This window comes from Humulus lupulus, chromosome 3, assembly GCF_963169125.1.
Source record: "Humulus lupulus chromosome 3, drHumLupu1.1, whole genome shotgun sequence".
Taxonomy (NCBI): Eukaryota; Viridiplantae; Streptophyta; class Magnoliopsida; order Rosales; family Cannabaceae; genus Humulus; species Humulus lupulus.
Window position 1 is genome coordinate 57,533,607 of NC_084795.1, and position 24,560 is coordinate 57,558,166.

Here is a 24,560-nt window from a genome sequence, read left to right on the forward strand (position 1 = left end):
CGTGTAAAAGGTATAAGAGAGACCTCTTGCCATGGGGGAGTTGGAGCAGGGTCTCTCTATGCTCCTTCATTGTCTCGTTAGGAGTGGGACGCTGAAAATTGGCTGAAAGACAAGACATATTTCTACTAAGTACGGATCTAAGAGCTAAAATCTCGAGCACAGAAATAAAGATAACGAGAATACTTACGAATCCGCCTAAACGAGTAGTGTCGAGACGGGGACAGACCGTCTGTCCAGAAGAAGGCCCTTTTGAAATCAGGCGGATGATTGGGAAGATCTTCAAAGACCTTCTTCTCCTTGGGATAGGTCGAGAGATAATAAAAGCCATCCCCTCCCCGAGCTCGGGAGGGGTTACTTTTCAAACAAAAGAGATATAAAATCTCTTGAGGCGAAGGTCCTTTCCACCCCATCTCGTGGTATAAGGACCTCAGGGCAGACAACACCCTGTAAGAATTGGTGTTGAGTTGGAACGAGGCCAACCCAACGAAATCCGTGAAGTCCTTGAAAAAAAACTTCAAGGGCAATAGTGCTCTTGCCCTCATGTGTTATTGGCTCCACGTCGCGTACTTCAACCTAGCGTCATGGCCCCCAGGGGCGAAACAACTTCGTTCATGATCGGCCGGAGCTCAACACTTCAAGGAGCCTGACAGGCTGAGGCCGTGGAAAGCCAGGATGTCAGTTATCTGACTAGTTGTGGTAACCGAGCTCCAATAGTGCTCGGCCTCAAACATTTCTCTCCTCGGTTGCGAGGAAGAAGGTTCCCCCATTAATGAAAATTGGAGCTCTCCTGGATGGTATGCGACAGTGACCTTTAGTGCAGGGTCGAGGGGAATCGGCCTAGGTCCTAAATTTTATTCTGGATAGAGGGCCTCCCGAAGAACTCTCCTCTTCCCCTCTATGACCACGTCTATCTGGCGGCGGTAATGAGCTCGAATGTCCTCCTGCTCGCGCGCAAGCTTGTACTCCCTTATCCGTCGTTGATTCTGGGCAAACAACGATTCTAGGCTCGGAGTTTTTAGCTCATAAGGGATTGCCAGCAACGACCCCCACCGTCTTTCCAGATTCTGTGACATCTAGCGAGAAAGAAAGAAATAGTGAAGGCCATGCATGCAAGAGTTGCGAGCTCGAAGTTACGAGCTCGGGGTTTAGGAACAAAACAAGCTATATATTAAGGCCCTTATTAAAGAGTCCAAGCATGTGTTCCATGAGAAAGGAAGGAGAGTGGATAATTTTTTGAAAATCCTGAAAATCAAGGGAAAAAAGAGTGGCGGTTAACCAGAAAAGGCGGCCTTGAGTTTCGTGCATTTGTCAAGGCCAATGTTTTTTACCCGAAATCTTGGTGTACAAGAAACGTCTCTTAAAATTTTAAAAACCCAGAAAACAGGAATCTTGCTCAAACATCAAAACTGGATATGAACCAGTGATGTAAATTCTATGTTGGGAGTCTAAAAAAAAACACAAGAGTCTATGTTAGGAAGGTCTCTGGTTTCGTTTTTTCTTCTTTTCTTGCTTCTGGTGAACGAAGATAAAAAAGAAGATGAAGAATGAGGTCTCGTATATATAGATGGAAAAAGGGGGATTAATCCGGGGCGTTGAATGAAATCCTTGCTAGTTCCAACGGATGGGGATCAATGACAAGATGGCGCCGAAAAGGTGGCAGACGGATGATCGTGGGCATGTTTCCAAGGTACTCAAGTACCAAAAATGAGCAATACCTGACTGACGCGTGTCCATTTTCAAAAAGCATATGACGGTATGGTTCCCAAGGAAAGTAGTTTAAAAGTTTCCTTCTCTTAGGATTCGAACAAATACTTTTGAGGGGGCAAGATGTTGTACCCAGTTTTCGAGCCATGGTAAATATGACCTCGAAAGCTGGATTTGTAGCAAATGAACTCGTATAGTTTGAAGTACGCTCCAGGACTAAATATCGAGCCTGCAAGACATAGATGACCTCGAATATGGTGACCTCGAAGTGTTCATGATCTCGAAAGGTAGCTCCGGAGACGCATCCATCCTCAGGAATGGCCTCAGATCAGGGGTCCCGAGCTCGATGCACAGACGATCTCGAAAGCCATGTGACCTCGGGAGATGTCTCTAGCTCGAAAGCTGACGATAAACCTGGGAAGATAAGGCCTTGGAGATATATGATAAAAACCTTGAATATATATAAGTGTTGTCCATACGAGATGTAATCCTCATTTATTACTGTAAATCCCCTAGAATCGTGGGATATTATTTGGTCAGTTATACGTCCCTTGGTCTTCAGGGGACGTTTCCTTTTTTATTTTGATTATAGGCATTTAAATCCATTTATTTTATTCACACAAAAAGAGTAACTACCCAAAATATGTGGGATAGTACTCTGCAGCCTTCTCTATAAATAGAGAGGTCATGCACCATTGTAATGGACCGAAACTCTGAACCTTGAGAGAAAACTCTGAAGAATTCATGCTTAAGAATTTTCAGAGATAATCTTGAGTTTAATAACAGAGACTCGTGGACTAGACAGATTTAACTGCTGAACCACGTAAAAATCGTGTGTTTGTGTTGTCATATTTTTAGTGGCCATTATTAGTTGTTGTTTACGTGCTCTCCTTTCACTGTTGACGAAAAACGGCGTCAACAGATTTACAACATATTTCTTAGTTGTCAAATTCGAACATATATTCAGACTTGTTCCGACATGGTTCAGACTATGTTCGGATATGCTTTAGACTAAGTTCAGACTTGTTCAAAATATGAACTTGTCTTTTTTGGATTTACAACATATTGCTTTATTGTTAAATTTGGAAATATTCGGACTTGATTGGACCAAATTCGGATATGATTCAGACCAAGTTCAGACATGGTTCAGATTTTTTCAGACCTTGTTCCAACCTGTTCGGACATGTCCAGACCAAATTAGGACTTGTTCGGACTAAATCGAATAAATTGTAGAAAAATTATCATCTCAATATAAACTTCATTTTTTTGCAAAATTTTTATCTCTAAAGAGTGTAAGAAACATATATAAACTATTATATTACACGCTCATAATCTATAAACAACAATATCACTTACACATTATCATATTAATATAATATTTATTTTTGGACCAATAATATGAGATTTATTTAGAAGGTTATCCCGAATGGTAAAATTTATATATTTAAAATTAACTAAAATATTTAATGATTACAAGTGTTCCAAAAGATAATATGAATTAATAACCTTTGTGACTTAATTTGTCTGTATTTTCACTAAGAGATACGTGGCGGTCTCTGAGACTAGTTTGTTTCTCTGAGGAGTTTAGCGATCCCTAATGAGCTCATTTTCTACTCGGAAGATAAGTTGTCCCTCGTCTTCGGGTGGTTCATCAGAGGAAAGTTATCCTTCGGGAAGCCACGCTCGAGAAACATGGATATGCTTGCTTGAGGTTCCTCCATGTGAGTCCTACAAGTTTATGAAAAAACCTCTCAGAGTCTGGAGGGTTGCACCAAGTGTTGCGCAGAGAGACCCTAGCCCACAGGTAATTGTGTGACAAAGTTGTTGTCCTACGTATCGTGGTGTCGAGCTCGTACTGGCGATAAACAACATGTCCCCATGCACTGCCTCACGTGGGAGAATGGGCAGCCACTCTCTGACAATATCAAGAGTGTGTCTTCCCAGAAGATGGTGGGCTGCAACCTCGTAAATGGGCCCCGTGTGGTACGCACAGGCCCACCATTATCTCTAACACAAGGGAGAATACCAATGATTAGATTTTAATCCCAATCATTTGGGGGATTTTTGTAATTACTTCCTATTAAGGGAATTAATTTCCCTGTCCCTGTGAATAGTGCTAGGGCATCCATTATAAGGGGATCCACAACTTCTGTATTCAAAGCATGGCAAAAACTTTGTCTGAAACTCTATAGAAGCTTGCCTAATAAAGCTTCATCAATCCTAATACAATAACATCGTGAACTAGAGTTAATTAATAACATGAATTACGTAAAATCTCTTGTTCTTTCCTACATTTTTTTATAGTTCTATTTTATTAAGTTGATAACGAAAAAGACAGTCAACAACTTACAAAAGATATTTGTGTGAACAAATCGAAAGGGATAAATTATAATTTGTGTTTGACGGTGCCGAGATTTTCAAAATTGAGTGAAGATCATATAAAATAAAAAATAGCTAGATAATAGCATGTTTGTGAATATTTTAAATTGCTGACAAAAGTGCTTACGGATATCCTGACCCTAATAATAATAATAATAATAATAAAGACTGAGTGGGAATGTGGAATGACATTAATTGAATAATTAGTGGTTTTGTAGATATATATGCCTTACTAACAGCAGACACAAAAGACATAAAGTTGGATCCATTAAGTCACTCAGCTACATTATTTAATATTTGGAACCTACACATCGATTGATAACCATGACCTTCAATGGGTTTCACGCTGAACTAGACTATAGGTCTTCAAAATCATTGATTTATATTAATTAATTTTTATAATGAAATTTTGCCTCATAATTGAACTTTGCCTTGCCTTCAATAATATATAATACGTTAAAACTTCGATGATTAGCATATTTAAATGATAAATGCGTGAGAGGGTTGTTAAAAAAATAAAAACTCTATTTTAAAGTTTTATTAATATATTTTTATGTAAGTGCTTTAGAAATAAGTTTTATTGATTATTTATTAACTTTTACAATACTAAATATTAGGGCTCTGCAGAAATTTTTACAACCCGCCCAACCCGAATAATCCGCCGAAACCAACCCGAACAAACTGCAAAAAAACGCAACCCGAATAAACCGACCAAAATTTAAACCGCCCAATTGTTACATTGGGCGGTTTCAACTCACCCAATATAATTCAACCCGCCCAATTAAGAATTTATTATTTTTAATATATTCAAATAAATATATAAATTAATTAAGTTTTGTTTTAATTATTTTACTATAAATTTAAAATATTGTTTTAAGCTTAAAAAGATAAACTTTACACTATTAGTACTAGTATTTAAAAGAAAAAAATTACAAAAATGTAAAAAAAAAAAATACCACTTTTGTTTGGGCGGGTTGACCCGACCAACCCGCCCAAAAAAAAAAATTTCTGTTTGGGCGGGTTAACCCGACCAACCCGGCCAAATTATTGGACGGGTTAAAATTTTTTTTTCCTTAATTGGGCAAGTTACGAGTCACTTTTGCTAACCCGATTATGACATTGGACGGGTAAAAATGTCTTGTAACCCGACCAACCCGCCCAATGTTCAGCCCTACTAAATATTTGAACAACATCAGCATTTCTTACGTGTTAGAACGTGACTTGAACATATTAAATAATAAATGCCAATTGCCTATATATATAAATATAGAGAGGAGAATTCTCCTACAAGGGTTTTATTTTAAACTTTACTGGTAGGACACTCAGTGTTCTTAACCCGTGAATAATTTTCGGCACGATTTTTTTTATGACCGTGTATATTGTAGTTATTTAGAGCATCTTGCAAATTTTCAGAAAATTCCGAATAGTTTACAGTACCGAAAACTAGGTTCAAACATGTTGTTGCACACGTGATTAATTTTTTTTATTCGAGTGGAAAACAACATGTTTGAACCTAGTTTACGGTACTGTAAACTATTCGAAATTTTTTGAAAATTTGCAGGATGTTCTAAATAGCTACAATATACAGAGTCATAAAAAAAAGTCGCGCCGAAAAACTGTTCACAGGTCGAGAAACACTGAAAGCCCTATCGATAGGGCTTAAAGTGAAGCTCCTATAAATATATATATATATATATATATATAAATATATATGTCAAAGTAAGGTAAGTTTACTTAGGTTTTTTTATGAAAATATATTAATTTTTTAAAACTTTCATATAAATGTTTAAATAAATAAATAAATAATGTTATATATATTATAAAAGAAAAAAAAAACATATTAAAATAAATATAAAAGAATAACAAAAATATATTAAAAATAAATTAAAGCAAACATTATTTATAGTATTTTAAAAAAGGAAAAATACCACTTTGGTCCCTGTGTTTTGTTAAAGGCAATTCCGACTCTGTATTTACGAAATTGATCAAAATAGTATCTTATACCCAATTTTGGTAAAAAAAATTCAAATATAATCTTTTATTCTCAGTTCCTCAACTTTTTTCGATTCTTTAAACCTATCGCAACACTAGTTACCCGATAATTAATATTTTATAATTGAAAATATTTTGACCAAAATCGGATCTAGTGTACTATTATGATCCATTTTGTAAAATACATGATCTCAATTGTCATTTAACAAAACACACGGGTCGATCGTATATTCGGGAAATACATAGAGGTCAAAATGATATGTTCCCTTTAAAAAATAACAAATTCATTAAACCAAAAATCTGTTAGATACACATTTTTTATATATAAAGTTATGGTGCCATCTAGTTTTAAAATTAAATACTTTTTTTTTCTAATTTCCTTTAGACAAAATACCTATCAATTTGAATATAATAAAATACTAAAAAAATCTAAATTAAAATTATGAATTTAAAAAGTTTATTTGATCAAATTTTAATTATTTTATTTAAAAAAATTTTAAGCCAATAAAAAATTATATATAAAAATATATTATTAATTTAATGTCTAGAACAATTAAAATAAGTAATTTCTCATTTTAAAAAAAACTAAATATGTATATCTTATTTCGCTATTACATATTCATTTAGATAAACATAATAAGTTAAATGATAAAATAAATTGAAGTACATAAATTTTTTTTGGACATAGTTTTAAAATTATATATAATTGAGTAATTTAAATACTTCAATATAAAAATTTAAAATATGTGATGAAAAATTATTATGATTCATTTATTATTTTTTATTTATTTTTTTAATTTATTTATCTTATTTAGATTAACTTTAAAACAAACAGTATTAGTTTACAATAAAAAGAAAATTTTAAATCTCACGCAAACACAACAATTTTTCATTAAACTCACAAATATAAAGATATATGCATTTATATAAGTATATCTAATAAATTTTTTTGGGCCACTTCTTACCTTTGTTTACAGCTAAAAGTATAAAATAAATAAAGATTTATTTTTTATTTCGATAATTATTCTATATAAATTAAGAATGATAAAAACAATTCTAATTTAGAAAATAGTTTCTCAAAAAGTCTTTTGTAAAAAATGCTAGGGAAAACTAGTTTCTTCATAAATATATTTCGAATCAAAACATGACTTTCTATTTTTTACCAAAACATTCTAAAAAGTGATTTTTTTTTTTCAATTTTAACAGGGAAAAACAATTTAAAATAAGCTAAGCCAAATTTTAAAAGAGAAATTTACGACCTATTTGGTATTTTTTTTGTACATAAAATAAAGTTATGTTTTTAGAAATGATAATAATCAGTTTTGTTATTTTCGAAAAATAAGATATGTATAGTTACTAATTGTAAAAATTGTTTTTTTTCTAAATAAACTTACAAAAGATTAATAAGTATATTTAGAAAAAAAAATATTGCCAAAAAGTCGGTAAAAGTATAATAGTAGACTAATTAAATAAAAAAAAAAAAAAGAAAGGGTGGAAGGGGAGTTAAAAAATGAAGAGAGAAAATGTATTGGAGAGTATGTGATGAGAAAAAGTAATGAAACAAAAAATAACAATAGAAAAAAATAAAGAGAGAAAAAATGTAAAATAAAGTGATAAAAAAATTTGACAAAAAAATAATTTTTAAATGCTACAGAAAAAATATTATTTTTTTCTTAAATTTTTGTGTTATTAAAAATTAATCTATGAAAATAATGCTAAATATAGGGTTCGTTTGGTAAAATTTTTATTTTTTAATTTTTTAAACACGAAAATGGAAATATTATTTTTTTATTTTTAAAAAATAAAAATATGTTTGGTAACTATTTTTGTTTTTTGTTTTTAAAAACGAAAAATAATAAATGTGTTTGATAATTTTAATTTTTTGTTTAATAATTTGAGGTGTTGATTTGAAAAAGAGAAGAAAAAAATTAAAGGAAAAAATCAAAACTGTTTAAAAAAAATTTGAAAGCGAAAAATTTTTATTTTCAAAATTTAATAAATTTTAAAAAAATAATAAATAAAAATAGAATTATCAAATACATTTTATATTTAATTTCCTAATTTCTACTTAATTAAATAAAAAAATATTTTTTGAAGTGTTACGAAACTGCCCCATAGCTACTTAATTAGAAGAAAAAAAACAATTCTATTTTTTTAAAATATCATGCCAATTGTAAACAACCCCTTACATACAATGATTCGTTATTTTGGCTCATTTATCTAGTCCCACTATGTTTTATACTCTAATAAAATATAAAGCACTTGTATTCTTATTAATTAGACTTATTTCCTCCTTCAATAAAATTAATTAATAAATTTGATGTATAAAAAATTTGGTTATTGGATCTACACTACTCTTCTTTTTTTGTTCAATGATTTATAAAGAAAAATATATTTCTACCTTAAAAAATTAAATATATATATATTATTCATGCGGTAGAACATGCCTCATGCACAAACATGTCACTCAGATCAATTTTCCAATTTCGAATATAAAAGTTTTGTAGTTTTCAAAAAATAATAATTGTTTGGTTAATATTTTCTAAAAATAATTGTTTTAGTTTTATTTTATTAGAAAAAATCTTTAAAAAAAATATAATTATAAAGTGAAAAATCTATTAAAATTTTTACAATAAATAATGAGATAAAGTAATGTGAAATAAAAATGGATGAAAAATAAGTGGTGAGAAAACAAAGAAAGAGAAATTGAGAAGAAGGAAATTGATACGAGAAAAAATGAGTGAGAAAGTGAAAGGAGGAGGGAGAAAGTGATGAGAGAAAAAAAAATTATAGTAAGTGATCAGAGAGAAAATGATGAGAGAGGAAATGAAAAGATAGAAAGTGAGAAGAGAGAAACTAATGAGAGAGAAAATGACGTGAGAGAAAGTGAGGAGAGAGAAACTGATGAGAGAGAAACTCTAGTGAGAGAGAAATTGATGTGAAATATAGTGAGTAGAGAGAAACTGATTAGAGAGTGTTGACCCAGGATTTGGCCAACTGACACGAAGTCAGAATATGCTTGATATGAATGAATGTGTAGAGAAGAACGTAATGACAAAAAGTAATAAGAACACGATATTTTTATAGTGGTTCGGCCCCAGGATCTAGTAATAAACTATGTCCACTTAGACTGTTATTGATATAAGAACCAAAGGAGTGATCAAAGAACAAGGGTTCAATGAGTTTCACTAACCTCTCAAGAACAATACAATATCACTAGGAGAATTACTATAGTCTCAAACGATTCAAAAGTCAAAAGTCCCTTCCTTGAGCTATCTTTTGCTATTTATAGGCTCAAGGGGGATTACAAGAGATTGTTACAGATATTCTCTCCTGAATAATCGGATATTCAGGAGATTGTGTGAGTTAAATTCGGGATTTACAAAGATCTTCACAGTAATGTTGCTTTGTATGCGGAACCATCGACCAGACTGGTTACAGGTAAGACTGGGCTGCTTACTACTTCTAATGCGTCTTCTGGTCGATACTCTAGCAGAGCTTTTCCAGGTGTCAGCCACGTGTCCAGGGATCACTTGCCACGTCATCAATGCTGATTTTTTGGATAACATTTGCCCCCCAAGTTTATTTATCACGAGCGATAAATAAACTTTTGAACGAACGACTCTTCGGTAACCCCACCTTACGTGTCAGAACCCTTCGTGTGTTCTTGGAAAAAGTAACCCACTTCTGTCTAATCACATCTTTTCGGTTCCCCAAAAATAATTTGACGGCCATTCCGCTTCCCCATACTTCGAAAAAGGGAAACTGATGATTACACCTTTTTAATGCTACAGACAAACTTATATAATACCTTCAAAATCTTCCTTTTCTTTTTACGCACGCCATTATCTTCACAAGAAACCCTAAAAACCAGATTTTTAAACATCTCCGGAGACCGTTCTTCTGCACTTTCAAGACTCAGCCCGAGAGTTCCCTGATCTCCGAAGACTCTTTTTCCATCTCCACGATCATTTTCTTGGTAAGTTTCCGAATTCTCATGCTTCAAATTTTTGTGGTGCATGCTTCTGTATGTTGACTGTTTGAGTTTATCTGTTTTTGGTTTGAGACGCTTGTGAATAGAATGTTTTGTAGGCAAAAAAGGGTTACTATTTAGTTTAATAGTCAAGGTCATACTTTTAGGACGTAAAATCGAAGTAAAAGTTCGATCTTTCGGCTAGTTGGAAAATAGGTTTTTCCCGCCCTAAGGGGAGTTGAAAAAGATATTTTGAAAAACTTTTTACTTTCACCCTTTGATCCGTCTTTCAAACTGTTCGTATGGAACACTTAGCTTTTTGTTAGAATGCTGTTGTATAAAAGCTTGGCTTTTATACTCGACCAGCGTCATTCTAAAAAGCTTTTAAAAATTCTTTATCCTCACCTCCCCATTCTTCTGTTTGCAGACATTGATGCCAGATTTGTGGGGAGGTGAACGGCCCATCAACGACGACCTTCTCGCCCAGCTGCTCGAGGGCGAAGAACAACCGGCCAACCGAGTTCACGAGATTCCCTTCTCACGATCCTCTACTAGACCTCGTCCTTCTCCTCCTCAAATGGCCCGTTTCAAATTCGTAGGCAAGAAAAGGCCTGAGTCTGAAAACAGTCCAAACCTTCCTGCCCAGCCTGATTCGCAGGCTAGGGTTCCCTCGACCAGTGGTCGAGAAAATCCTGCTCTTGACCCTAATATCCAAACCAGGGCCCCCCCTCACCATCAGAATTTGCTTGATGTCGAGTGGTATACTTCCCTGACTAGCTCAGTGACCCTTCGGATGGTTGCTAATTACTTCAGGAAATACCCTCTTATAGGGGTTTCCATTACAATTCCTGCCGCGGACCAAAGGGCTAACCTCCCTAGGGGCATATATAGTGCCTGGTCTCGGTATCACCTAGAGGCGGGGGCTTACCTCCCTCTACATCCTTTTTATGAGGGGGTGGCCAATTATTTCGGTGTCGCCCCCTTCCAAATTAATCCAAATGGATATAGAATGCTGGCCGCACTCTATATCCTGTACAAACTTAAGAAATGGCCAGAACCTACCCCTCATGAGGTCAACTATCTTTTTGACCTTAAATCCAACCCGCAACAATATGGAACGGGTTTCTTCCACTTCTGTCACCAGGAGACCAACTGGACGTTCCTGAGTGACACCACGCATATATCGAACGTGGGGCAGTACAGTAAGAAGTACTTCCTTACACCGGACATAACCAGCAACAACCTGGCCTTCGCTCGAGGAGGTAAGTGCCGTCTTTGATTGGTCGATACTTTTAATCAAGGTGTCTCCTTTCATTTCTCTCAAACTATAATCTTTCTTTCAGGCCCATGGTTACGTCTGACCCCAACACCAGACATGGTGTTGAGGTCCAATACTTTGGCCAGGATGACCGACGCAGCAAAAAGCGTCAAGACCCTGGTTACTGATGAAAACCTGAGGTTGTCTGGCCTCCTGGCTCCTCGCCATGAAACAAGAGGGTCCGTGGTAGACGATGCCACTGCTGAGGGGGTTCCCGAGCAGCAACCTCCCGCGTCCCCTCCTCGAATGAGGCCAACGGGGGTTACAATCAGGGAGCCCACGGGAAATCCTTCTGCTCCCCAAGGCAAGGGGAAACAAAAGGCCAAAGAGCCAGTTGTGGACCTGGGGGAATCCTCTGATGAAAATGGTAAAATTATTTTGCTTTTAAGTAGCTTGCCAATTCCCTGTCATTTGTTTGACGGGGAGGGCAACTTTACATATACTCCAAATTTAGGGCCAGAGTTCTTCATGCCAGATAATGAGTGTGTGACTAATAGAGTCAATAGTATACCGACCAGTAGTTGTAGCTCGGGTACTAACTTTGTGACCTTCTTTTTCGTTTTGATAGGGAGTCTTCATTTGCTTTTATCTTTACCCATTGCATGTTTTTACTTGTGTGCAGATATGGCCACTCCCAATGTCTTCGACCTATACCAGACTGAGGAGGAAGAGGAAGTTCCTCAGCTTCGGAGGAAGTCGTCATTGAGACAAACTAGCGAGATGAGCCAGGGTCCTGCGAAAAAGAGTCGAACAGAAGACCCTCCTAGAGACGTGCTTGCTGGGCAAACTTCTTTTCATCCTCCGGCCCCTGCTGAGAAGGAGACTCCCCCTGCTCCAATGAACCCTGCTCCAGCTGCGCCCAAAAGGGAACAAGACAAACGGGAGGAAACTCTTGGGGCCAAACTCTTGAGCCGTGCCATACGAGCAGCCAAAGACCGCATTGCGTACATCGGGAAAAATGACCGCGTCAAGGATGCAATGGTTGAGGCAGAAAATATCACGGTCGACCTGATCCTGAACAGGACCTTGAACGAAATAGCCAGCATAAGTACTTCTTTAATCTTTTTAGCTTCAGTCTTTTAGTCTTTGCCACAGGTTCTAACTCTTATCCTCTGTCTTCAGGCTTTGCTGTCTGCCACCACTGCTCGCACCCGCACCCAAGCCACCATCAAGCAGGCTAGGGCAAAGGCCATTGAGATGTATCAGGTGAAGGCAGCCGAGCAGCTTTCGGCTACAGAGGCTAGGCACGCCAAAGAGTTGGAGGCGATAGTTCAACAGAGGGACGCTGCGGTGACAAAGTTGTCGGAGGCTGAAGCTGTAAAGGAAGCTGCGATAAAGTCAAGGCAGGATTATCAGGATGCCAGCCGCACCCACCTTCGCGAAATCAGAAGATTGGAAGAGGTGCTTAAACCCAAGGACGATGCCATCGCTACTCTTCAAGGCAAAGTAAAGCAGCTGGAGCTTGACAACTCAAAAAATCTGGAAAGGTACAAGAGGACGACGCTCCGATGTTTCTACAACTTTTGGAAACACAATCAGGGTGCCGATTTCAGTTATCTTTCAGAGGATGTCAGGGCTGCCAAGCTGGCTCGCTGCGCTGCCCAACTGGCTGAAGAGGAGGCAAGAGCGAGGATCCCTGCTTCCCCAAGCCTTGCTGGTGCTAAAGAAGAAGGGGTTGTTGAGGATGCTGTCAACCAGAATGCTGCTAATGACCCTCCGGCCCCAAATGCCTCTTGAGCTTTTCCCTTATTTTTTCTTTCTTTTTGATTACACGACCCACGGGTCGTGATGTAAAGACAATATTTTTATTTTAAACTTTGCTGCATGGGCAGTAAATCTTTTCTCTTTTACTTGAACAATTACATCCAAGCAGTGATGCTTGCAGTGTAAAAGATTGCATGATGCTATAACATTTTCATTTATTATAACATTTGTCCGTATGACCGAACTTAGCATAGTACTTTGGCATGATTTAACAAAATATAAAATTTGAAAAATACTCTAAGTACCCTAGCATGCTTTCACTCATTTTGTTCATGTGTTTACATACCTCACGGTATGCTTTGCTATCGATGTGCCTTATATGCCCCCCAAGTGATCGAGGAGCTTTAGGTCCTTGGTCACTTGCCTTGACCACGACCTGTTCGAACATTTCTGCTCGGGTGAAAGATAATTCTTGTAATACAGCAAAACAACACACGTAATGAACACATATTTGTAAACATAAATTCACAAAGGTTGGCAAGAATGACTGGCTGCGCACAGTCCCTTATAATCTCGTATTAAAAATGGACTAAACATGTCTTTACGAGTGATTTTGAAATAGAATCTTACATATACGAGCGATTAGCCATATAGCGTGGCTAACCCTCTTTGCTAAACTTGTAAAAAGAAAGAATTAATACAAGCTAGTCCTTTAAAAAGGACTGTTCACTGATAATACTTGCGCAGGTGTTCTCCATTCCAATAACGTGGAACGAGATCTCCGTTTAAGCGTGCAAGTTTGTAGGTGCCCAGATGAAGGACTTCTTCAATTTGGTAAGGTCCTTCCCAATTAGGTGCGAGCACTCCAGCAGTAGGGTCGCGGGTATTTAAGAAAACTCGTCGTAGCACCAAGTCTCTGACGTTGAATTTTCTTTCTTTAACTTTGGAGTTAAAGTACCGGGCGACTTTTTGTTGGTATGCAGTAACTCGGAGTTGGGCCTTCTCCTGTATTTCGTCAATCGAATCTAGGGATTCCATCATCAGTTGGTTGTTCTGGTCCTGGTCGTATGTTAGACGTCAATGTGAGGGGGGATCTAATTCGACAGGCAACATCGCCTCATATCCGTAGGCCAAGGAAAATGGGGTATGTCCTGTCGCTGTTCGGTGAGACGTTCTATACGACCAGAGGACTTCAGGAAATTACTCTGGCCACACTCCCTTAGCTTCTTCGAGCCTCTTCTTTAGGGTGTCTTTAAGAGTTTTATTAACGTCTTCGACCTGCCCATTCGCCTGGAGGTGTGCAACTGAAGAAAAGCTTTTAATGACTCCATGTCTTTCGCAGAAATCGGTGAATAAATCGCTGTCAAACTGGGTTCCGTTGTCTGAAACTATCTTCCTAGGCAAACCATACCGACAGACAATGTTCTTGATAACAAAGTCAAGGAATTTCTTGGTCGTGATGGTAGCGAGTGGCTCAGCTTCGGCCCATTTGGTGAAGTAATCGACTACTACGACTGCGTACTTTACTCCGCCTTTCCCTATAGGTAGGGATCCAATCAAATCTATCCCCCATACTGCAAAAGGCCACGGACTTTGCATCTGTTTTAATTCGTTTGGAGCTGCTCGTGGAATCATGGAGAATCTTTGAAATTTATCGCATCTTCGTACAAACTCCATCGAATCCTCGTTCATAGTTGCCCAGAAGTAGCCTTGCCTTAGAATCTTCTTCGCCAAACTCTGCCCCCCAGCGTGATCCCCGCAGAAGCCTTCATGCACCTCTTTCATGAGTTCCTTAGCTTTTTCTGGTGTAACGCACCTGAGTAGTGGCATTGAATATCCTCTTCGTACATAACACCATCGACCAGTATGTACCTAGCAGCTCGCCTTTGTAGAGTTCTGGCTTTGTTTCTATCTGATGGTAGTGTACCATTTGTCAGATACTCCAAGTAAGGCACCATCCATGTATCCTCCATTCGAATCTCCATATTGGATTCAACTGCTTGTATGCTTGGTTTACTCAGTCCCTCTACTGGCACGATGTTCAAAGTGTCAGCATCCTTCGCACTTGCGAGTTTGGCTAAGGCATCTGCATTTGAATTCTGGTCTCGCGAAATTTGCTGGAGGGTGTACATTGTGAACTGAGCGAGCAGGTCTTTTGTTTTATTTAAGTAGGCCACCATTTTCAAGCCTTGCGCTTGATATTCTCCTAGGACCTGATTCACTACCAGCTGTGAATCACTGTAGATATCAATCGTCTTTATGCTCATATCCTTTGCCATTCTCAATCCAGCGAGGAGTGCTTCGTATTCCGCTTCATTATTTGATGCGGTGAAGTCGAACCTGATGGCACAGTGAAATCGATGCCCCTCCGGCGTTACCAATATCACTCCCACTCCAGCGTGGGATTCATTGGATAAACCATCCATGAATAACTTTCATGAAGGAGCTTTGTCTTGAGGCTCAAGCGCTTTAGGTTGTTCGCACTTTCACTGTCTGGGAGTTCGGTGAATTCTTCAATAAGGTCGGCCAAAACTTATCCCTTGACTGCTGTTCGCGGTGAATAAGTTATGTCGAACTGCCCATTTTAATAATCGCCCAGCCGCCTCTAGTTTTTGGAGGACTTGCCGAAGGGGCTGGTCAGTTAGAACTGTAATAGGATGGGCTTGAAAGTAGGGGCGTAGCTTCCTAGAGGCCAGGATCAAGCAATATGATAACCTCTCAATTGGTGGATATCTTAATTCTGCCCTGATCAGTCTCTTGCTAACATAGTAGACTGCTTTTTGTACGCCTTCTTCCTCTCGCACTAGTACCGCGCTAGCAGCAACTTTAGTGATCGCCAGGTAAATAAACAAATTTTCTCCTTCGATTGGCTTTGATAAGATGGGAGGTTGTGCCATATGGGCTTTCAAGGCCTGGAATGCTTGCTCGCAATCTCCTGTCCATTCAAACTTCTTATTTCCTCTAAGTAGGCTGAAAAAAGGGATGCACTTGTCTGTTGATTTTGAAATAAACCTGCTTAGGGCTGCGATTCTCCCAGTTAAACTTTGTACATCTTTGATCCTTTCTGGTGATTTCATGTCGATCAAGGCTTTTATCTTGTCGGGGTTGGCCTCGATTCCTCTTGAATTTACAATAAACCCCAAAAGTTTCCCTGATCCAACTCCGAAGGAACATTTGAGGGGATTTAACTTCATCTGGTATTTGTTTAACACATCAAAGCACTCTTGTAAATCCCTCACATGTCCTTTTGCCTTCTTAGACCTTACCAGCATGTCATCCACGTATACCTCCATGTTTACACTGATTTGTTCCTTAAACATGTGGTTGACTAGCCGTTGGTAAGTCGCACCTGCGTTTTTCAGTCCGAAGGGCATTACTTTGTAACAGTATAAGCCCGTATCGGTCTGAAAGCTGGTGTGATCCTCGTCAGGGGGATGCATGCTATCTGGTTGTAGCCTGAATATGAATCCATGAATGAGAGGATCTCATGCCCTGCAGTTGCATCGACCAACTGGTCGATCCTTGGGAGTGGGAAGCAGTCTTTTGGGCAGGCTTTATTGAGGTCTGTAAAATCCACACAGGTCCGCCATTTGCCATTAGGCTTGGGAACCAACACTGGATTGGACACCCATGATGGATAAAATGCCACCCTGATGAACCCATTCTCCTTTAGTCTTTCGACTTCTTCTTTTAAGGCTCTCGATCTATCTTTATCGAGCAGCCTTCTCTTTTGTTGCACGGGTGGAAAGGTCTTGTCTATATTCAGGACATGGCTGATTACTGTAGGATCTATCCCAGCCATGTCTTTATGTGACCAGGCGAAAACCTCCTGGTTCTTTCGCAAAAATTCCACCAGTGCATATTTCGTGGTAGGCTCTAAGTTTTTCCCAACCTTTACAACTCTGGTCGGGTCTTCTTTGTCGAGTTGGACCTCCTCCAGGTCCTCGACGAGTCCAACGTTTTCTTCAAAATCCCCAAAGTGAGGATCCAAGTATTTATCCTCACTTTGGGCAACTACCTATTTGGTGACTTCATCACTGGATTGGGCTCGTGTATCAACTGCCATCTGCAAACCTATCTAAGGTAGCGCTCTTCGACGTTCCACTCTTCGCCTTTGTGATTAAGGCGTTGTAGCACTCCCTGGCTTCCCTCTGGTTTCCCAACACGCGTCCTACCCCCGCGTCTGTTGGGAACTTCATGGCCAAGTGCCACATAGAGATGACGGCCCATAGATCAACCATTATGGGCCTTCCAATAATGGCATTGTACGCCGAGGGACAATCAACCACTATAAAAGTGGCGAGTACTGTCCTTGTTGCAGGCGTTGTACCCGTCATTACTGGGAGTTTGATCAATCCGGCAGGGGGGAGTCCTTCTCCAGAGAAGCCGTATATCGTTTGGTTGCAGGGCTCCAAGTCCTTAACGGACAATTTCATGCGTTCCAGTGTTGATTTATACAGGATATTCACTGAACTTCCTGTATCGACCAATACTCTCTTCACCATCATGTTGGCCATATGGATATCCACGACTAGCGGATCGGAATGTGGGAACCTGACGTGTTGGGCGTCTCCATCAGAGAAGGTTATCTCACCTTCCTCTGACCGAGCCTTTTTTGGTGCACGGTCCTCCACAGTCATCATCTCGATGTCCTGGTCGTGGCGCAGAGTCCGAGCATATCCTTCCCTGGCCTTTCCGCTATTTCCCGCGAGGTGCGGGCCTCCACAGATGGTTAAGAGTGTGCCAGTCACGGGGACAGGCTGTAAGGGTGGCGAGCGCTGGCGCGTGGGCGCCTGCTCGTTGCTACCCGGAGCTTCTCATTGGGAATTTCCCGAGGCCCGTACGTATCTTCTCAAGTGTCCTTGTCTAATAAGGAACTCGATTTCATCTTTTAACTGGTTGCATTCATTGGTGTCATGTCCGTAGTCGTTATGATAACGACAGAACTTGGTAGTGTCTCTTTTCGAAATATCCTTTCGAATGGGGCCAGGTTTTTTATAAGGCACACTAGAACTTGTGGCCTGATAAACCTCTCGACGAGGGCAGTGTAGTTAGTGAACCGAGGTTCATAACGATTACCCTTGGCTCGTTTATTGTCGGAGGTGGAAGGCTTGTTATACGACCGTTTTCCACCATTCTTGCCATTGTCGTTGCCTTTGCCGTTGCCATTAGGTTTGGAACCATTGGTGGCTTTGGCAGGTTCGGAAGCCTTCTGATCCTTGCTTAAGGGCTTTCCGTCGTCAGCGATGGCTTCTTCGAGCTTGATGTAGCGATTAGCCCGGTCCAAAAATTCTTGGATAGTTCTCACTCCTTCCTTTCGGAGACTTTTCCAAAGGGAAGAACGAAGTTTAACCCTTGCAGTAATGGCCATCATTTTGCCTTCGTCCCCCACCGTTTTTGCTCCAGCCGCTGCTCGCATAAAGCGCTGGATGTAATCCTTTACTGACTCCCCATCCTGCTGGCGAATTTCAACCAGCTGATTTGCTTCGGTTGGATGCACACGACCTGCATAGAACTGTCCGTAAAACTCCCTTACGAACATTTCCCAGGAAACTATGCTTGCGGGAGGGAACTTAAAAAACCATTCCTGCGCAACTTCAGAAAGTGTTGCAGGGAAGATCCTGCACCGAGCGTCTTCGGACACTTTCTGAATGTCCATTTGAATTTAAAACTTGTTGACATGAGACACTGGGTCTCCATACCCGTCAAAGTTTGGGAGTGTAGGCATTTTGAACTTGCTTGGAGTTTCAGCATTAGCTATCCTCTATATGAAAGGAGTGCCTTTCCTCCTATCGTGGTCTATGTAAGATGTCCTTCCCCCGACCAGTTGTTGCACTGCCTGGTTGAGGGCGTCTATCTGGGCCTCTATAACGGCAGGAATCGCTGTGGCCTCTGTTGCTGGGGGGACGTTCTCACCATGCCGCTCGCGGCGATCGTTAAGTACATCACGCAAATCCTCGTCTCTTCTCCCCTGTTCGCTACCCCCGAGCCAGTTGAAGACATTATTTTGTTTGGGCTGCCTCCCAGCATCCCATCTATTGGGCTGGTCATCTTGAGGTACTTGGTTCCTGCCTTTACCTCTTTCTTCATTCCTTCGGCAAGCGTTCCCCTTGCCTGAGTCAGCCTCATTATATCCATGGCCGTCTCTGAACCTCGACTGGCTATGGTGGGATCGACTGTTCCCTTGATTTCCATTCCTGGCTGAAACGTCCCGAGCGTTAGAGGGTGACCTGCGCTGGTCGTGGTGTCTGTAACACCCTGGTTACCCCAGAACAGTTACGGTGAACGGTGAATCGGAAATTTGACCCGCTACCCGAGTCCTTTGGTTAAAAACATGATCTAAGTGTTAATATCAGGTTAAGGTGAAAAACCAGCAAAAAGGAAAGGGTGCATTTTATTAAGTAAACAAACTGCTCATGAGCCTTTCAAAATGTTTACAAGTAGTTCGTAATACAAAAGAGTCGCTACAGTTTCAAATTTACAATCCCCGCCGGCCTAAGCGGCAAAAATAGGGTAAACCCCTAGTCCCTCTGAGAACTCCTTGACCGTGGCGGTCAAGCGGCCCTGTATGTACATCACATCGCCCAAGCTCTCCGTTCAAGGCTGAGTAAGCTTTTCCTTTCCTTTACCTGCACCACATAGCACCCATGAGCCAAGGCCCAGCAAGAAAACATAATAAAACATGATATAATATCAACAACGATCATAATAACTATTCAAGACTATCAGTCCAACACATAGGTGACATTAGCCAAAAGTCACAATAATGAGCATCGCTCCCTCTAGCCATGTGACGATAGGGTCACCAGGGCTTAACTGATAGGTGATTTCTTTCATAAGCATGTTCAGGACAGTTGCATGGTGATTGGTCACCAACATAACCTTCCTCACGACTCTAGGGTCGAAACTATGGACAACGTCCCTTAGCCACGTGACAAACGGTCACCGGGGTCATATACCTTGGCTATAGTCTTCTGGTCGTAGACCAGGCAAGCGCCTATAAGTTCATCGACCTTAGGGCCGGTCCCACATTAATGCCATAGAGCCATTCAATGCGTGATCATCGACTTTAGAGTCGGTCCCTGACTAGTCAGTGTCTCAAACAGGTGATCAGCATCCATTAGCATTTAATATGCAATCCACGTTCACGTATATCAACCAACATGCTTCAATATCAAACCATGCATGTCATATACCCGTACAGGGTGCAACTGTATTCATACACTGTTTTCTTACCTCAAGTTCGAGCAAGAAGTATGATAAAGACGACCCCTGAGAACGATCGATCTTTTATTTCCTTAGCGGTTACCTAATCACAACCAATTATAACCTCCATTAATGAGAATCCACAATAATAGGGTCTTAACCTAAGCACCATCCTCGGGACCTCGAAACATGCCCACACAGTGAGTAGATTCGATCCCGGGCCTTAAGGATTGAAACCCCAAGTCAAAAACCCTTAAAAACACTCAAAACGGGGTTTGGAAGGAACAGGGTAGCGCTACAGCGCTCAACCCCTAGCGCCACAGCGCTCTACTCAGAACCTCCCAAAAGCCAAAAAGCCTCCTGAGGAGCGCTATAGCACCCTAGGGTGGGCGCTGTAGCGCTACCTCCAGCCCAAAACATCCCTGAACCGACCTTCTTCATCTCCTTCGTTTCTAACTCGATCTCCAAGCTTCCAAAGCCTATTCTTGATGCCAAATAAACCCAAAAACCATCCTAACACACCCCAAACATCACAAGCATGGGAACCCTAGCCAAAACTCCCAACAAAAACCATGAATTCATCCTAGTAATCTCAGCTGTAAAGTAAAACCAAAACAGAGCAAACTAGAGAAACCATGGTCAAAAACTTACCCAAGGCTCGGCTTATGAAGCTCTTCAATAGTGGAACACACTCCCAAACTTCCAAGGCTTGCTTCCCAAGCTAGAATCCTCAAAGCTGGCTCAAAAACCACAAAGAAAAATGAAGAAAAGAAGGTACGGGAGAACTCCTTTTTGCATACTCTGTTTTCACTACTTTCTTCAGCCAACAAGTGTTATATCTATCCTAGGGGTGAAATGTCCATTTTACCCCTAGGTCAATTAATACTTTCTAAAGGCTCCTAAGGGCATTTTTGGTACTTTCCTCCTAACTCGTTAATCATAATTAACACTCTCCAATTCCCGTTATTCTCGAAAATCATAAACACCAATAATTCACATCCCATTACCCTTTATCTCCCGGTAACGCTCTAATCATCAAAATCGCCCCGAGAATCAACCCAAGTCCCGACGCTTAATCATGTTGTGACTAAATCGCTAATCAATAATCTACGATCGTCTCATGTCGAATAGCTCGAGCAAACCCACATCATAATGTGGTCTCCACACATAACATCGATATGCATACAAGTAACATTATATTATAATATAATTCTCATAAACATGCATAAACACATTTAGTGGCGTAATTAAGCAATTATGGCCCTCCCGGCCTACAAATCCAGCCGCTAAACCACATTAGGGAATCCGGGGGATTACAACTATCCCCTCCTTACAGAAATTTCGTCCTCGAAATTTACCTGAACAGCTCGGGATACTAACTCCGCATATCAGACTCCAGCTCCCAGGTCGCCTCCTCGACCTTGCTGTTCCTCCACAATACCTTAACCAAAGGTATTGTCTTGTTCCTGAGGACTTTATCCTTCTGATCAAGTATCTGAACAGACTGCTCCTCAAAGGAGAGATCTGGCTCAAGCTCCAGATCTTCATAACTCAAAACATGACTCTCATCAGATACATACCTCCGAAGAACGGAAACATGAAATACATTATGCACGGCTGACAACGCCGGAGGCACAGCTAGCTTGTAAGCCACTTGAACAATCCTCTCCAGGATCTCAAATGGACCTACAAACCTGGGACTCAGCTTGCCTTTCTTCCCAACCTTCTCACCCCTTTCCACGGCGAGACTCTGAGGAAGACATAGTCTCCTACCTGGAACTCCACGTTATCGCGTTTGGGATCTGCATAGCTCTTCTGTCTACTCTGAGAAGTAAGCATCCGAGCTCTAATCTTATCAATAGCCTCATTGGTCCTCTGAACTGCCTCAGGACCTAAGTATCTCCTTTCACCTGTCTCATCCCAATGGATGGGAGATCTACACTTCCTACCATATAGCATGTCATAAGGTGCAACTCCGATGGTAGACTGGTAACTGTTATTATAGGAGAACTCTATCAAAGGCAGATACTTATTCCATTATCCACCAAAGTCCAGCACACATGCCCGCAGCATGTCTTCCAATATCTGGATCGTCCTCTCAGATTGCCCATCTGTCTGAGGATGATAAGCTGTACTGAACTTCTATTGTGTACCCATGGCTGTCTGTAAACTCTTCCAAAACTTGGAAGTGAATGTAGGGTCCCGATCAGACACGATCGACCTAGGAGCTCCATGGAGGCGCACAATCTCTCTCACATAGAGATCTGCATACTGGTCAACAGTATAAGTAGTCCTCACTGGTAGAAAGTGAGCTGACTTGGTGTAGCGATCCACTATCACCCAAATGGAATCATGCTGACCAACAGTCCTGGGCAAACCCACCACAATGTCCATTGTGATGTCTTCCCACTTCCATTCTGGGATATCCAGAGGCTGCAATAACCATGCCGGCCTCTGATGCTCAGCCTTGACCTGCTGACAAGTCAAGCACTTAGCCACATACTCTACTACATCCCTCTTCATCCCTGGCCACCAATACAACGATCTCACATCCTGGTACATCTTCGTGGTGCCTGGATGCAAAGAGTAAGGTGTAGTATGAGATTCATCCAGAATCTCCCGTCTCCCGTCTCAATGCTCTTCCGTCTCAATGCGACCAGCTTGGGACGGTGGCTGCGCCTCAGGGTCCAGCGGGACGTCGTCATGGGGCGCTTGAGGCTGCTCGGGCCTTTGTGGAATTGAAGGCTGGATCGGTGGGCTTGGATTAGGACCCCTCTGGGGTGGCCCATTGCCAGGTTGGTCAGGTTGCGAAACAGGTGCGGCCTGATTCCTTGCCAGCTGCAAGGCCGCCTCGAGGGCTGCCATGGCTTCACTGTGGCAGTGGTCCATCTCTGCCTGCCTTTCGCTTAGTTCCGCGCGCTGCCGTTCAATCTCTTGCTGCTGACGCGCCACAACTCCGGCAGCAGTCTCTTGATTGGCTTTCAGACTGGCCAGCTCCTCCTGCAACGCCCCCAGGGTACTCTTCAGAGTTGCATCATCCATTTCTTCCTCCTCAAAGTCCAGATGTGGCTCATCCTCCGCCACGCTTGCAGGGGGAGGAGGAGGTGGATTTGATGGCGCAGCAGTGGTCGCCTGTCCAGCTTTCCTTCCAGTTTTCGCCATTAGTTTTCTCAGCAATGATAAATCAAGCTCTCAATGAAAGCACCAGAATGTTGACCCAGGATTTGGCCAACTGACACGGAGTCAGAATATGCTTGATATGAATAAATGTGTAGAGAAGAACGTAATGACAAAAAGTAATAAGAACACGATATTTTTATAGTGGTTCGGCCCCAGGATCTGGTAATAACCTACGTCCACATAGACTGTTATTGATATAAGAACCAAAGGAGTGATCAAAGAACAAGGGTTCAATGAGTTTCACTAACCTCTCAAGAACAATACAATATCACTAGGAGAATTACTATAGTCTCAAACGATTCAAAAGCCAAAAGTCCATTCCTTGAGCTATCTTTTGCTATTTATAGGCTCAAGGGGGATTACAAGAGATTGTTACAGATATTCTCTCCTGAATAATCGGATATTCAGGAGATTGTGTGAGTTAAATTCGGGATTTACAAAGATCTTCACAGTAATGTTGCTTTGTATGCGGAACCATCGACCAGACTGGTTACAGGTAAGACTGGGCTGCTTACTGCTTCTAATGCGTCTTCTGGTCGATACTCTAGCAGAGCTTTTCCAGGTGTCAGCCACGTGTCCAGGGATCACTTGCAACGTCATCAATGCTAATTTTTTGGATAACAGAGAGAAAATGATGCAAGAAAGTGAGGAGACATAAAGTAATGCGAGAATAAATAATGTGAGATAAGAATAATTAAAAAATTATAGGAGGAAAAAATGGGTAACAAAGATTTGAGAACAAGAGAAAATAAATTTTTGTTGTTCTCAAAATTTTTTAGAGGGTGTTTTGCACCTTAACTAAAAAACTGTTTTCTGTTCTTAAAAGCTAAAAACTGTTTTTTTGAAAACAAGTGGAGGTGTTTGGCGTTGTTTTCATAAAACAATTTTTAAAAACAAAGTTACAAAAAACAGAAAATTTTGAGAACAACAAAAAGTTGTTTTCTGTTGTTCTCAAAAAATAATTGTCTATCTTTTTTTTTTCTCACATCATTTTTTTATTTATTATTATCTAACATCATTTATTGTCACATAATTTTATCTCTCATTAGTTTCTCTCTCTTCACTTTCTCTCTCATCACTTAATATATCATCATTTTTTCTCTC